Below are 16497 nucleotides of genomic sequence, written 5' to 3' on the forward strand. Positions count from 1 at the left end.
TTACCTACAAAGGAGCCCCTATAACATTGTCATCTCACTTCTCATCAGAAACTCTATAGGCCAGAATGAATGGCATGAAGTATTCAAGATAATGCAAAACAAGGATTTAAAACCAAGACTAGTCTATCCAGCAAGATTATTAATCAACCTGGATGGTGAAATACAAGTTTCCCAGACAAAAAATGCTAAAAGACTTTATCACTACAAAACCAGCATTACAGAAAATGTTAAAAAAAAAAAACTGCTAAAATTAGAAGTAGAAATAATGAGAATGATAAATATATGGATAAAGAAACAAAATGGCAGTAGGTAAGTATCTTTCAATAACCTTAAATGTAAATTGATTAAATGCCCCAATAAAAAGATATAGGGTGGCAGAATGGATAAGAAAACATGACCTAAATATATGCTGTCTGCAAGAGACCCATCTCAAAACAAAAGACTCACACAGAATGAGAATGAGGCGATGGAAAAAAATTTGCCATGCAAATGGAAATGAAAAAAAAGCTGGGGTAGCAATAGTCATATCTGACAAAATAGACTTCAAATGGAAGATCATAAGGAGAGACAAGATAGGTCACTACATAATACTAACGGGATCAATTGAACAAGAGGATATAAATAACCCTGATAAAGATATATGTACCCAATATAAGAGCACATAAATTTATAAAAAAAGTTCTAGAGGACTTTAAGGGAGAGATCAACAGCAATACAGTCATATTCGGGGACTTTAACACCCTACTGACTTCACAGGATAGGTCTTCCAGACAAAAAAGTCCAGACAAGGAAACAGTGACCCAAAATGATACACCAGATCAGAAGGATTTAACTGACATTTACAGAACATTCTACCCCAAAGATGCAAAATATGCATTCTTCTCAAGTGCACAGGGGCATTCTCAAAGATAGGCCACAAAATAAGTCTCTATAAGTTCAATAAGGCTGAAATCATTTTAAGCACCTTCTCAGACCAGAGTGGCATGAAATGAGAAGTCAACTACAATAAAAACACTAAAAAACATTTAAACATATGGGGGCAAAAAAGCTTGTTTTTAAACAATGAATGGTTTACCAAAGAGATCAAGAAAGAAATCAAAAACTTCCTGGAAACAAATGAAAATGAACAAAAAACAACTCCAAATCTATAGGACACAATGAAAGCAGTCCTGAGAGGGAAGTGCATAGCACTACAAGTCTACCTCAAAAAACAAGAAAAACTTCTAATAGACTCTCTAATCCTACAACTTAAAAACTTAGCAATAGAACAAGAAAAGGCCAGAGGAAGTAGAAGGAAAGAAATAATAAAGATCAGAGCAGAAATAAATGACATAAAGACTAAAAAAAATACAAAAGATCAATGAAACCAAGAGCTGGTTCTTTGAAAAGATAAACAAGATTGATGAACCACTAGCCAGACTCATCAAGAAAAAAAATGAGAGGACCCAAATAAACAAAACCAGACATGAAGGAGGTGAAATAGCAACTGACCCAACAGAAATACAAAGGATTGTAAGAAAATATCATGAACAAGTATATGCCACCAAGCTAGACAACCTGCATAAAATGGGTAAATTCCTAGAAAACTTCAACCTTCCATAACTCAATCAGAGAGTCAGAAAGTATAAATAGGTGGATACCTGCTGATCAAGTTGAAGCAGTAATCAAAGGGCTCCCAGTACACAAAAGCCCTGGCCTGGATGGCTTCACAGGGGAGTTTTACCAAACATTCAAAGAAGAATGAACACCTATCCTCCTGATATTATTTCAAAAACTCCAAGAGGAAAGAACACTTCCAAACTCTTTTCAAGAGACCAGCATTAGCCTAATTTCAAAACCAGACAAAGACATTACAAAAAAAGCGAATTGCAGGCCAATATCCCTTATGAACATATATGTTAAAATCCTCAACAAAATATTAGCAAATCGGATCCAGCAATATATTAAAAAGATCATGAACATTACCAAGTGGGATTTTTTCCAGGCATGCAAGGCTGGTACAATATTCACAAGTCAATAAACATGATAAATCACAAAAACAAATTGAAAGACAAAAATCACATAATCATATCAATAGACGCAGAACAGCAGTCTAAAAATCCAACACTCATTTTTGATAAAAACACTCAGCAGAGTGCAGTTAGAGAGATTATACCACAACATAATAAAGGCCATATATGACAAACCTAAAGCCAATCTCATACTCAATGGGCAAAAACTAAAATCATTTCCCCTAAGAACAAGAATAAGACAGGTGTGTATACTTTCAGCACTCTTATTCACATAGTACTGAAAGTCCTAGCCACAGCGATTAGACAAGAAGAAAACAAAAGTCATCCAAACTGGAAAGAAGGAAACAAGATTTTCATTATTTGCAGATGACATGACATTGTATGTAGAGGATCCTAAAGACTTCACCAAAAACTACTAGATTTAATAAATGAATTCAGAAATATAGTAGGATACAATATTAACAACCCAAAATTGATGGCATTTTTATACACCAATAATGAAGTATTAGAAAGAGAAACTCAAAAAACTATACCGTTTACCATTGCAACTAATAAAATCAGATACCTAAGAATAAGCTTAACCAAAGTTGTAAAAGCCTCTTACTTGGAAAACAACAGGGCACTGAAAAAAGAAACAGAGGAAGGTATAAACAAATGGAAAAATATACCTTGTTCAAGGTTTGGAAGAATAAATATCATTAAAATGTCCATACTACCCAAAGCAATCTATAAATTCAATGCAATCCCAATTAAAATACCAGCAGCATATTTCACAGATCCAGAACAAACATTTCAAAAATTTATATGGAACCAATAAACAAATCAAATAGCCATGGCAATCTTGAGAAAGAAGAACAAAGTTGGAAGGATCACAATACCAGATATCAAGTTATACTACAAAGCCACTGTAATCAAAGCATCCTGGTAATGGCACAAGAACAGACATATCGATCAGTGGAACAAAACAGAGAACCCAGACATTGACCCATGCCATTATGGTCAATTAATATTTGACAAAGGAGGCAAGAACATACAATGGAGTAAAGACAGTCTCTTCAATAAATGGTGTTGGAAAAATTGGACAGGTACATGCAAAAAAAAAAAAAAAAAAACTAGACCACCAACTTACACCATACACAAAAGTAAATTCCAAGTGGATAAAAGACTTAGATGTGAGACATGAAACTATGAAAATCCTAGAGGAAAACATAGGCAGCAAAATCTCAGACATCTCTCATAGCAATATATTTACTGATACATCTCCAAGAGAAAGAGAAACTAAGGAGAAAATAAACAAATGGGACTGCATCAAAATAAGAAGCTTCTGCACAGCAAAAGAAACCATCAACAAAATGGAAAGGAAGCCCACTGTAGGGGAGAATATATTTGCCAACAACACATCAGGATAATGGGTTAACATCCAAAATATATAGAGAACTCATACAACTTAGTAGAAGGAAGACAAAAAATCCAATTTAAAAAATGGGAAAAAGACCTAAATAGACACTACTCCACAGAGGACATACAAATGACTAAGAGACATATAAAAAAATGCTCAATGTCGTTTAATCATCAGAGAGATGAAAATTAAAACCTCAATGAGGTATCACTTCACAACTGTTAGAATGGCTACCATCAACGTATCAACGAACTACAAGTTCTGGCCAGGGTGTGGAGAAAAGGGCACCCTAGTACAATGCTAATGGGTATGCAGACTGGTGCAGTCACTATGGAAAGCAGTATGGAGTTTCCTCAAAACATTAAAAATGGAGCTGCCATTTGACCCAGTGATCCCACATCCAGGAATATATACTAAGGAATCCAAAACACCAATCACAGAGAATTTATGCACCCCTATGTTTGTAGCAGCACAATTTACAATAACTAAGATCTGGAAACAGTCCAAGTGTCCATCAGTAGATGAGTGGAATAAAAATTGTGGCACATTTACCCCACAGAATACTATGCAGCTGTAAAAAAAGAAGGATCTTTTATCCTTTGGCACAGCATGGAGGAAACTAGAAAATATTACACTAAGTGAAATAAGCCAGTCAGAGAAAGACAAGTACCACATTATCTCACTTATATGTGTAATATAATAACAAAATAAACTGATAAACAACATGGATCCACAGACATAGAAGCATGGACCACACTGAGGGATATCAGAAGGAAGGTGGTGTGGGAGGAGTTGGGGGGAGAAACTAATCAAAGAACTTATATGTTTATAAGCATAACCCATGGACACAGACATTGGTATGGGGAAAGTCTGGAGGTGGGATGGATGTGGGGTGGACTGGATCAAAGTGGATAAAAATGGGACATCTTTTTAAAAATTTATGGAAAATTTAGAATTAAAAAAAATTATGAGACCTAAATAAATGGTGAGATATACAAAAGAAAAAAAGTAAAAGAAAACAAGACCCATATATATACTGTCTACCAGAGACCCACCTAGGTGCAAAAGAATCACAGAGGCTGAAAATGAAGGGATGGAAAAAATATCCCATGCAAATGGAAACAAAAAATAGCTGGAGTAGCCATAGTTATTTTGGACTAAATAGAATTCAAAATAAAAACCATAACAAGAGACAAAGATGGTCATGACATAATAATAAAGGGAGCAATCCAACAAGAGGATATTACCCTGATAAATATATATTGACCCAATATAGAAGCGCCTAAATATATAAAAATCTTCTTAGTGGACTTTAAGGGGAATATTGACAGCAACATAATCACAGAGGGGGACTTTAACACCCCACTGTCAGCATTGGACAGATCATCAAGACAAAAAATCAACAGGGAAACACAGACCTTAAATGACACACTAGATCTAATAGATTGCATTGATATTTACAGAACATTTCATCCCAAAGCAGTAGAATACATATTCCTCTCAAGTGCACATGGAACATTCTCAAAAGTAAAACACATGTTAGGGCACAAGGCAAGTCTGTACAAATTCAAAAAGACTGAAATCATATCAAGCATCTTCTGGGATCACAAGGCCATGAAACTAGAAATCAACCACTATAAAGAAACTAAAAAATATTCAAACACCTGGAGGCTAAATAGCATGTTATTAAACAATGAATGGGTTACCAATGAGATCAAGGAAGAAATCAGACACCTCCTGTAAAAAAACAAAAATGAACAGACAACAACCCAAAATTGATGCGACACAGTAAAAACAATCCTAAGAAGAAATTTCATAGCAGTACAGGCCTACCTTAAGAAACAAGAAAAAGGTATACTAAACCATCTAACAAAACAACTAAAAGAACTACAATGAGGACAGCAAGAAAAGCCCCGAGGAAGTAGAAAGAAGGAAATAATGAAGATCAGAGCTGAAATTAATGACATAGTGACTAAAAAAAAAATAAATACAAAAAAATCAATGAAACCAACTACTGGTTCTTTGAAAAGATAAATCAGATTGATGTACCTTTAGTCAGACTCAGCAAGAAACAAGGAGAAAAAACCCAAATATACAAAATCATAAATGAAAGACATGATATAACAACTGAGCCAACAGAAATACAAAGGATCATAAGAAAACACTATGAGAAATTATATGCCAACAAACTGGACAACATGGGTAAAATGGACAAATTCCTAGAAACATTCAATCTTCCAAAACTAAGTCAGGAAGAGTCAGAAAATATGAATAGGCTGATAACTAATGAAATGAAGCAGTAATCAAAAAACTCCCAGCAAACAAAAGTCCTGGACCAAACAGATTTACAGGAGAGTTTTACGAAACATTCGTAGAAGAGTTAACACATATTCTCCTCAAACTATTCCATAAAATTCAAGAGGAGGGAAAACTCTCAAACTTTATTTGTGAGGCCAACAACATCCTTATCCGAAAACCAGATAAAGACACCACAAAGAAAGAAAATTACAGGCCAATATCCCTGATGAACAGAGATGTTAAAGTCCTCAACAAAATACTGGCAAACTGGATCCAGCAATGCATTAAAAAGATCACACACCAGGACCATGTGGGATTTATTCTGGGGATACAAGGTTGGTATAATATTAGCAAATCAATAAATGTGATGCATCACGTAAACAAAATGAAGGACAAAAATCATATGATCATATCGATAAATACAGAAAAAGCATTTGACAAACTCCACACCCATTTTTGATAAAAACTCTCAGCAAAGTGGGAGTAGAGGGAACATACCTAAACATAATAAAGGCCATATGACAAACATACAGCCCACATCATACTCAATGGTCAAAAACTAAAACCATTTCCTTTAAAAACAGGAACAAGACAGGGATGTCTGTTTCACCACTCTTATTCAACATAGTACTTGAAGTCCTTGCCAAAGCCATCAGACCAGAAGAAAACATAAAATGTATCCAAATTGGAAAGAAGGAAGTAAACCTGTCATTATTTGTAGATGACGTGATATTGAACATAGAAAACCCTAAAACCTCCACCAAAGTACTACTTGATTTGATGAATGAATTCGGCAAAGTAGATGGATACAAAATTAACATCTGAAAATCAATGACATTCTTATACACCAATAACGAGCTCTCAGAAAGAAATTGAAAAACAATTCTATTTACCATTGAAATTAAGAAGATAAAATAGCTAGAAATAACCTTAACCAAAGATGTAAAAGATGTGTACTTGGAAAACTACATGGCACTGAAAAAAAGAAATGTAGGAAGATATAAACACATGGAAGAATGTACCATGTTCATGGATTGGAAGAATTAACAACAATAAAATGTCTGTACTACCAAAAGCAATTTATAGATTCAACACAATTCCTATTAAAATACCAACATCATATTTCACAGTACTACAACAAATATTCCAAAAATTTATATGGAACTAAAAAAGTACTAAAATAGCTGCAGCAAATTTCAGAGAGAAGAACAGAATTGGATGGATCACTATACCAGATATTAAATTTTACTACAAAGCCATTGTAATCAAAACAGCCTGGTACTGGCACCACAGCAGACATATAGATCAGTGGAACAGGACAGAGACCCCAGATATCAACCCACACCATCATGGTCAATTAATATTTGACAAAGGAAGTATGAGCATACAATGGAGTAAAGACAGTTTCTTCAATAACTGGTTTTGGGAAAATTGGACATGTAAGAAAGGAAAGAAAGAGAAGAAAAAGAAGAAAAAGAAAGAAAGAAAAGAAGAAAGAAAGAAAGAAAGAAAGAAAGAAAGAAAGAAAGAAAGAAAGAAAGAAAGAAAGAAAGAAAGAAAGAAAGAGAAAGAAAGAGAGAAAGAGAGAAAGAGAGAAAGAGAGAAAGAGAGAAAGAAGAAGAAAGAAAGAAAGAAAGAAAGAAAGAAAGAAAGAAAGAAAGAAAGAAAGAAAGAAAGAAAGAAAGAGAGAGAGAAAGAGAGAAAGAGAGAAGGAGAGAGGGAGAGAGGAAGAGAGAGAGGGAGAGGGAGAGAGGAAGAGGGAGAGGGAGAGAGGGAGAGAAAGAGAAAGAAAGAAAGAGAGAGAGAGAGAGAAGAAAGAAAGAGAAAGAAAGAAAGAAAGAAAGAAAGAAAGAAAGAAAGAAAGAAAGAAAGAAAGAAAGAAAGAAAGAAAGAAAAAGAAAGAAAGAAACTAGACCACCAACATACTGCATACAGAAGAAAAAATTCAAAATGAATAAAAGGCTTAAATATAAGTCAAGAAACCAAAAAAGTCCTGGAGGAAAACATAGGCAGTAAAGTCACAGACATCTCAAGTAGTGGAATTTTCATGGATACATCTCCTAAGGCAAGAGAAACAAAGGGAAAAATAAACAAATGGGACTTCATGAAACTTAAGAGCTTCTGCACAGCAAAATAAATCAACCTGAAAAGACAAAGAAAACCCATGGTATGGGAGAACATACTTGCCAAGGATACATCCAATAAGAGGCTAATTTTCAAAACATACAAAAACTCATACAACTCAACATGAGGAAGACAAACAATTCAATTAAAAAATGAGCAAAGGACCTGAATAGACACTTCTCCAAAGAAGACCTACAGATCGCTAAGGGACATATGAAAAAATGTTCAGCATTGTTAATTACCAGAGAGATGCAAGTTAAAGTCACAATGATGTATCACTGCACACCTGTCCAAATGCCTACTATCAACCAATGAACAAATGATAGGTGCTGACAAGGATGTGGAGGAAGGGGAGCCCTAGTACATTGCCAATGGGAATGCAGACTGCTGCAGCCATTATAGAAAACAGTATGGAGGTTCCTCAAAAAATTAAAAATAGAACTGCATTTTGACCCAGTGATCCCACTTCTAGGAATATATCCTAAGAATCCTGAAACACTAATCAGAAAGAATATATGGACCCTTAGGCTCATTGCAGCATTATTTACAGTAGCTGTGATCTGGAAACAGCCCAAGTTCCCATCAATAGATGAGTGGATAAAAAAGCTGTGGGACATTTACACCATGGAATACTATGCAGCTGTAAAGAAGAAGGATCTCATACCCTTTGGGATGGTAAGGATGGACCTGGATAATATTATGCTAAGCTAAATAAGCCAGGCAGAGAAAGATAAATATCATATGATCTCACTTGTATATGGAATCTAAAAACAAAATAAACTGATGAACGAAATAGATCCAGTGACACAGAAGTATGGAACAACCTGAAAAATCTCAGAGGGAAGGAGGAGGTGGATAGTGAGCAGAGATTAACCAAGAATTTATATGCATATATGCATAACCCATGGACAAAGACAATAGTGTGGTGAAGGCCTGAGGTGGGGTGTTGGTGTGGGGCAGAATGGGTCAATGGGGAAAAAAAGGGACACCTGTAATACTTTTTACAGGAAAGATAAATTTTAAAAATATGTTTTTAAAAATGTCCATACTACCCAAATCAATCTGCTGATTGAGTGCAATCAACATACAATGACATATCAACATACCAATCACATAGTTCACTGAACTATAATAAATATTTCAAAAATTTATATAAAACCACAAAAGACCTGGAATAGACACAGTAAACTTGAGCAAGGAGAACAAAGTTACAGAAATCATACTACCAGATTTCTAACTATACTTCAAAGTCGTTGTAATCAAAACAGCCTGGTACTAGCATAAGAACAGGCATATAGATCAATGGAAAAGAATAGATAACCTAGAAAAAAACCAAACATGCCTTTATGATCAATTAATATTCACAAAGTAGGGAAGGACATACAATAGGGAAAAGACAGTCTATTCAAGAAATTGTGTTGGTTAAATTAGACAGATACATGCAGAAAAAGAGAAACTAGACCATCTTATTACACCATACAGAAGAATAAACTCAGAATGAATAAAATACTTAAATGTAAAACTTGAAACCATAAAAATCTTAGAAGGAAACATAGGCAGCAAAATCTCAGACATTTTTCATAGCAATATTTTTTCTTATGTATCTCCTCAAGCAAGGGAAACAAAAGAAAAATTAACAATGGGATTACATCAAACTAAAACATTCTGCATGCCAATGGAAACCATCAACAAAATGAAAAGACAACCCACTGATACATATGAAAAGTATTTAATATCCAAAAATTTATAAAGAACTTATACAACTCAGCACCAAAAAACAAACAATACAATTAACAAATCAGCAGAGGACCTGAATAAACATTTCTGCAAAGAGAACATACAGATGGCCAACAGACACATGAAAAGGTGCTCAATGTCACTTGTCATCAGAGAAATGTAAATTAAAACCACAATGAGACATCACCTCATGTCTGTCAGAATGGCTATCATCAATAAATCAACATACAAGTGTTGCCAACGATGTGAAGGAAAGGGAACAACTGTGTACTGTTGATGGGGTTGTAGGGTTACCACTGTGGAAAACAGCATGAAATTTCCTCAAAAATTAAAAATGAAACTGCTTATGATGGGATTGTAGTGTTACCACTGTGGAAAAAGGTATGGAGTTTCCTCAAAAAATTAAAAATGAAACTGCTTATGACCCAGTGATTCCACTTCTGTGAATATATCCGAAGGGACCCAAAACATTTAAAAGAATATTTGCACCCCTATGTTCATTGCAGTGCTATTTACAATAGCCAAGATTTGGAAGCAGCCCAACCCAAGTGTTCATTAGTAGATGAGTGGATAAAAAACCTGTGGTCCAACCTGGCTGGTGGTTGAGCATCGACCTTGAACCAAGAGGTCACTGGTTTGATTCCGGTCAAGGCGTATGCATGGGTTGTGGGCTTGATCCCCAGTAGCGATGTTTCTCTCTCATTGATGTTTCTCTTTCGCCCTCTGTCTCTCTCTAAAATCAAAGACATATTTTTTAAAAAGTATTAAAATATATATTTTTTAAATCTCTTGCCCATTTACATAATGGAATACTATTCAGCTGTAAAAGGAAAATCTTGTTTTGTGACAGCATGGGTGAACCTGAAGAGTATTATGCCAAGTGAAATAAGGCAGTCAGAGAAAGACAAATGACATATGATTTGATTACATCCACATGTGCAATCTAATGAACAAAAAAAAACCCTAACAAGCAAACAGACTCATACATACAGAGTTCATAATGTCAGTTGTCACATTGGAGGAGGATTTGGGGACTGGGTCAGGAGGTGAAGCCCTCCCCCCAAAAATACTCTCATGGACATAGGAAATGATATGGTGATTGCCAGAGGGAAAGGAGGAGGAACTAGAGGAGGGTGAAAGGGCAAAAAGAAAAAAAAATTAATGTAACCAAAAGCTGGTTCTTTGAAAAGATTGATAAAATCAATAAGCTTCTAGCCATAGTAAATAAGACAAAGAGAGAGAAGACACAATTATAAATATCTGATGAACAGGAGGCATCACTCTAGTAGATTTTATGGTAATTACAAAATAAATAAAAAATACTATGCACAACTCTATGCCCATAAATTTGATAACCTAAGTGAAATGAACTAATTCCTTAAAGGATGTAATTTTCCATAACTCAGATAAGAATAAATAGTCAGTCTAAAAAAGGCTGTAACTATTAAATAAATTTGATTCAATGATCAATAATGTACCAATCCTGAAAGCATCAGCTTCAGATAGGTTCACTGTTTAATTCTACCAAACATTTAAGGAAGAAATTATACCAATTCTTTACAATCTCTTTCAGAGACTAGCAGCAGAGAAAATGCTTCCTAAATCATTCTGAAGCCAGCATTATTCTAATACTAAGACCACGCAAAATATTAAAGAAAAAAACTGTAGACCAATATCTCTCATAAATATAGGTATATAATTCTCCAACAAGATATTAACAAATTGAATCCAACAATGTATAAAAAGAATTATATGCCACAAAAGAGTGGGATTCATCTCAAGTATGCATTAAAAATCAGTTAATTTAATTCATCACACCAACAGGCTAAAAAATGTTTTTAAAAATCACATGATGCTATCAAGAAGCAGGAAAGGCTTTTGGCAAAATTCAACACCTATTTTTTATAAAAACTCTCAGTCATCTAAGAAACACTCATGATAAAAACTTCCTCAACTTAGTAACTAATATCTACCAAAAACTTACAGCTAACAACATAAATAGTACTAGGCAAGAACATCCACTCTCACCAATGTTTTTCAACATTTTATTGGAAGTTCTATCTAATGCAATAGACACAAAAATAAAATGAAAGGTGTATAGATTGGGAAAGAAGAAATAAAACTGTCTTTGTTAGCAGATGACATAATTATGTATAATTTAAAAAAAAACTGATAAAAGAGAGAAAATTCCTGTAACGAATAAGCAATCATAGCAAGTTGAAGGATACAAGGTCAATACACAAAAGTCAATCTCACACCTGTCAGAATGGCTATCATCAATAAATCAACAAACAAGTGATGGTGAGGCTGTGCAGAAAAGAAAACCCTTGTGCATTGTGCACTGTGCATTGTTGATGAGAATGCAGATTGGTTCAGCCACTGTGGAAAGCAGTGTTACATTTAAAAAGTTAAGGTGAATTTTTATGAAAAATAAAACTAAATTCCTAAGTTCATCAGACTCATTTAGCTTTTGCCTAACCAAGACTTTATATTTTGGCTTTTTTCTCTCATACCTGGTTGGTGCATTTATTGGTTCCCATCTGCAAACCAATAACACTTTGGCCAGCTTTTAATTTTCCTTCATCAAAATGTTGTGTTTGTTTCTTTGAATCCTTCACTCCAGTGTCAATAGTGGTATGGAATCCTTTTGTTTTAGCCAGACCAGCCAGGGTCACCAGTGTAGTCTGAACTTGTCACGTTTCCCTTCTAATTATTAGAACTTTTTTTTTTTTTTGGAATATGTTATGGGTTTCATACCATAAGCCTAAATAGCTTTAATAAAGTTTCCAATATTCTCCAACTGAAGCCAGTTTAATGAGGACTCGACCTTCACTGAGACTGGCTGTAGCTTATTTATGAGTTTGCAGAGGATTATGCTGTCTTTCAAGCCCAGCTGGAAGTTGATGCAGATGCTCATACCTGTCACCTATTCTATCCAGTTATGGAAATCTTCTTCTGCCTAATGGTCATACTTGGAAGTAATCTTGTTCTTGACCTCTGCCAGCAGAGAGTCCATAGGAAGGGCCCCTGTTGAAGTAGGTTATGGTGGTTGGCTTCACAAAGAGGCTGCACTCCATTCCTGGTCTCAAACTTGGCTTTGAGCTCCTGGCCGGGGACTGGCCATAGCACAGATGCTTGGTGCTCACAGATGCTCAGAACTACAATTTTTCATTTAAATATTTATTTTAGGCTCTCTTTGCTGCATCTACTGTGAGGATGAAGACCATTCTCAGCAATCAGACTGTGGACATCCCAGAAAATGTTGACATTACTCTGAAAGGATGCACAGTCACTGTGAAAGACCCCAGAGGCACCCTGCAGAAGGGACTTCAGTCACATCAATGTAGAACTCAGTCTCCTTGGAAAGAAAAGGAAGAGGATCCAAGTTGACAAATGGTGATGAAATAGAAAGGAACTGGCCATGGTTCACAGTATCTGCAGTCATGTACAGAACACGATCAAGGGGGTTACACTGGGCTTCCATTACAAGATGAGGTCTGTGTACACTCACTTCCCAATCAACATTGTTATTCAGGAGAATGGTTCTCTTGTTGAAGTCAGAAAGTTCTGGGGTGAGAAATACATCTGCAGGGTTCAGATGAGGTTATGGGCTGCTTGTTCAGTACCTAAAGCCCAGAAAGATGAGCTGATTCTTGAAGGAAACAGCATTGAACTTGCACCAAATTCAGCTGCTTTGATTCAGCAAGCCTCAACAGTTAAAAACAGGATACCAGAAAAATTTTGGATGGTATCTAGGTTTCTGAAAAAGGAACAGTTCAGCAGGCTGATGAATAAGAGCTAAGTTGTCTAGCTATAGAAACAGCAAAATGCCAAATTATTCCTCAGATTTATTTGTGATACTTTAAAGATGTAATAAAAGCCATGTATTGAAAAAATATAAATATTCATTTTAGGTTATTTAATTTTTTTTCTTCATTGACTTGAAAGAGAGGTAGAGAGGAGAGAGAGAGAGAGAGAGAGAGAGAGAGAGAGAGAGAGAGAGATTTGTTGTTCCACTCTATGCATTCATTGGTTGATTCTTGTATGTGCCCTAATGGGGACCAAATTCGCAACCTTGGCATATGGGATAAGGCTTTAACCAACTGAACTACCCAGCCAGAGCTATTTTAGGTTATTTTTAATCTCTGTCTTCCTCCAATAGACTGTAAGTCCATAAGAGTTGGGCTCACAGTTTGTTCACTACTATATTATTACTAGTCAGAACACTACCTGGCTCATGGTAAGTGTTCAAAAAAATGTGCTCAATGATAAATGTAAGCATGACTGAATAAGTGAATCACAGCTATTTCAGTGTCATGACAAACTTTTTTGTTTTAATATATCTTTATTGATTTCAGAGAGAGGAAAGGAGAGGGAGAGAGAGAAATAGAAACATCAATGATGAGAGAGTCATTGATCAAGCCCACAACCCAGGCACGTGCCCCGAAGGGGAATAGAACCCTGATCACCTGAATCCTAGGTCAATGTTCAACCGCTGAGTCATGCCCGGCAGGGCTCATGACAAACTTTTTTTAAGTGTTAACCTAATCCATTAAACATGTTATATGTACCTCAGGTTTTTTGGTGTGTTTGTTCTGATACTTTAAAGATGTAATGAAAGTCATGTATTGAAAAGGAAATGTCACCCCTCACAAGTTGGTAAGTTGATAATTTCTAGTTTCTTGCATTCTTTTTCATTTTTCCCTGCTACACCTGAGAAACCTTGGAAAAGAGTATCAGGATGAGCTGTGAGTGAGGTTTGAGCACTAAACTTTGTAAGACCATTTGACATGAAGTAATGAAGAGAGGTGCTAAAGAGAACATAAAGGAAATAATGCAGATCATTTAAAAATAAGGAACAGGGCATCAGTATAGGTGACTGGAAGGCAGGCAGGACACAGAGCAGAAAGGAGAGAAGGCACCTGGCACTGAGGCAATACTGCCACTGGGTAGGCTAAACAAAAGGACTATTCAAGGGAGGGAATGGGATACCTTCAAAAGAGATCACCTGGGCCTCATGCTTTAACATATAAATGCCAATCATACAAACACATGCTTTTTACAGGCATCAGTGATCAATTTTAAATAAAATTTTCTCAGATGTATTCCTTCTCAAATGGCAAAATGTTACACCTGCTGTCATAGTCTTTAATTTATATAAAAGTTGAGTGTCTCTGAACACTTTTTGTACCATTTTAACAGCAAGGGGCAATATCAGAGCCAGGAAGCTGAAGATAAATTTTCCACAAATATGGCAGGGACCTACCCAGTTTCATCCTGAATTTGAATATATTGTAAATTAATAATTTAGCATTTTTTCAATTTTCCACTTTGCATTATATATTTGAAGCTATCCTGACAATTCCATTTAATCTTGCCAAACAAACTGGTGAAAGATGCTGTTGGCTCCAATGAAAAATTCAACCAGGAGTTGGCTCTTTCAGCAAATAAAAATGACTTTCAAGAAATGAATTACTCCTCTTCTATAGTCCTTAATGTTTGCTTTTATGGAAAGTTTTTATATAAAGTAAATGTATAGCCAAAAGTACTGTTCATTTTATTGTGAATTTTGAAACCAGCCAGCAAAAGACTGCTGGGGCATGGAAATGGTACCCATCTAATAGAAGTGGTCTAGAAGCCAGTCATTTTGGCTAGTTGAGAGTTCAATTTAACTGAGAAGTTTAATTTACTAATCTGATCTAGATTCACCACTAGAATATCCAACAGCAAGAGAACTCAAGACTTTAGTGAGAAACTTTCAAGCACATGAGTATGCTTCTGTATTTATAATGCTCAAACTCCAAAACAGAAGAACAAATCAAAATTTAAGCATGTTAGCAATGAAAAAATAAAGAATATTAAGTGTTGATTATAGTGAGATTTTTAAAATTTATCTTTATTGTTAAAAGTATTACAACAATCCCCCCTTTTCCCCCTCATTGATCCCCTCAATCCCAGCTCCACCTCACCCCAGGCCTTCCCCATACTATTTTCTGTGGCCATGGGATAGGCATTTATGTATATAAGTTCTTTGATTAACCTCTCCCCGCCCACTCCCCCACCCTCACCTACTCTCTTAGATTCTTCTGTTTGTTCAATGCTTCAATGTCTCTGGATTTATTTTGTTCATCAGTTTTTGTTCATTCTGTTCCACATATGAATGAGATCATGTAATACTTGTATTTCTCTGACTGGCCTATTTTGCTTAGCATAATATTCTCCAGATCCATCCATGCTGTCCCAAAAGATAAGAGATCTTTCTTTTTATAGCTACATAGTATTCCATGGTGTAAATGTACCACAGTTTTTTTACCCACTCATCTACTGATGGTCACTTGGGCTGTTTCCAGATCTTAGCTATTGTAAATCGCACTGCTATGAACATAGGGGTGCATAAGTTCTTTCTGATTGGTGTTTTGGGTTTCTTAAGATATATTCCTAGAAGTGGGATCACTGGGTCAAATGGCAGTTCCATTTTCAATTTTTTGAGGAAACTCCATACTGTTTCCATAGTGGCTGTCCCAATCTGCAATCCCACCAACAGTGTACTAGGGTTCCCTTTTCTCCCATATCCTCACCAGCACTTGTCATTTGTTGATTTGTTGATGGTAGCCATTCTGACAGGTGTGAGGTGATATCTCATTGTGGTTTTAATTTGCATCTCTCTGATGATTAGTGACTTTGAGCATATTTTGATATGTCTCAGCCATCTGTATGTTCTCTTTGGAGAAGTGTCTATTTATGTGCTTTGCGAATTTTTAAATTGGATTGTTTGTCTTCCTTTTAATAACTTGTATGAGTTCCTTATATATTTTGGATGTTAACCCTTTATCACATGTGTCATTGGCAAATAGGTTCTCCCATACAGTGGGCTTCCTTTTCGTTCTGTTGATGGTTTCTTTTGCTGTGCAGAAGCTTTTTATTTTG

General features: G+C 35.5%; 2 pseudogenes; one reads left to right on the forward strand and one right to left on the reverse strand.

Moving 5' to 3' along the window:
• Positions 1-12077: 12077 nt before the first annotated feature.
• LOC107537233 (calponin-3 pseudogene) lies at positions 12078-12647 on the reverse strand (annotated as a pseudogene).
• Positions 12648-12786: 139 nt separating this feature from the next.
• LOC107537242 (large ribosomal subunit protein uL6 pseudogene) lies at positions 12787-13365 on the forward strand (annotated as a pseudogene).
• Positions 13366-16497: the final 3132 nt, after the last annotated feature.

This window comes from Miniopterus natalensis, chromosome X, assembly GCF_054644295.1.
Source record: "Miniopterus natalensis isolate mMinNat1 chromosome X, mMinNat1.hap1, whole genome shotgun sequence".
In the NCBI taxonomy this organism is placed as follows: Eukaryota; Metazoa; Chordata; class Mammalia; order Chiroptera; family Miniopteridae; genus Miniopterus; species Miniopterus natalensis.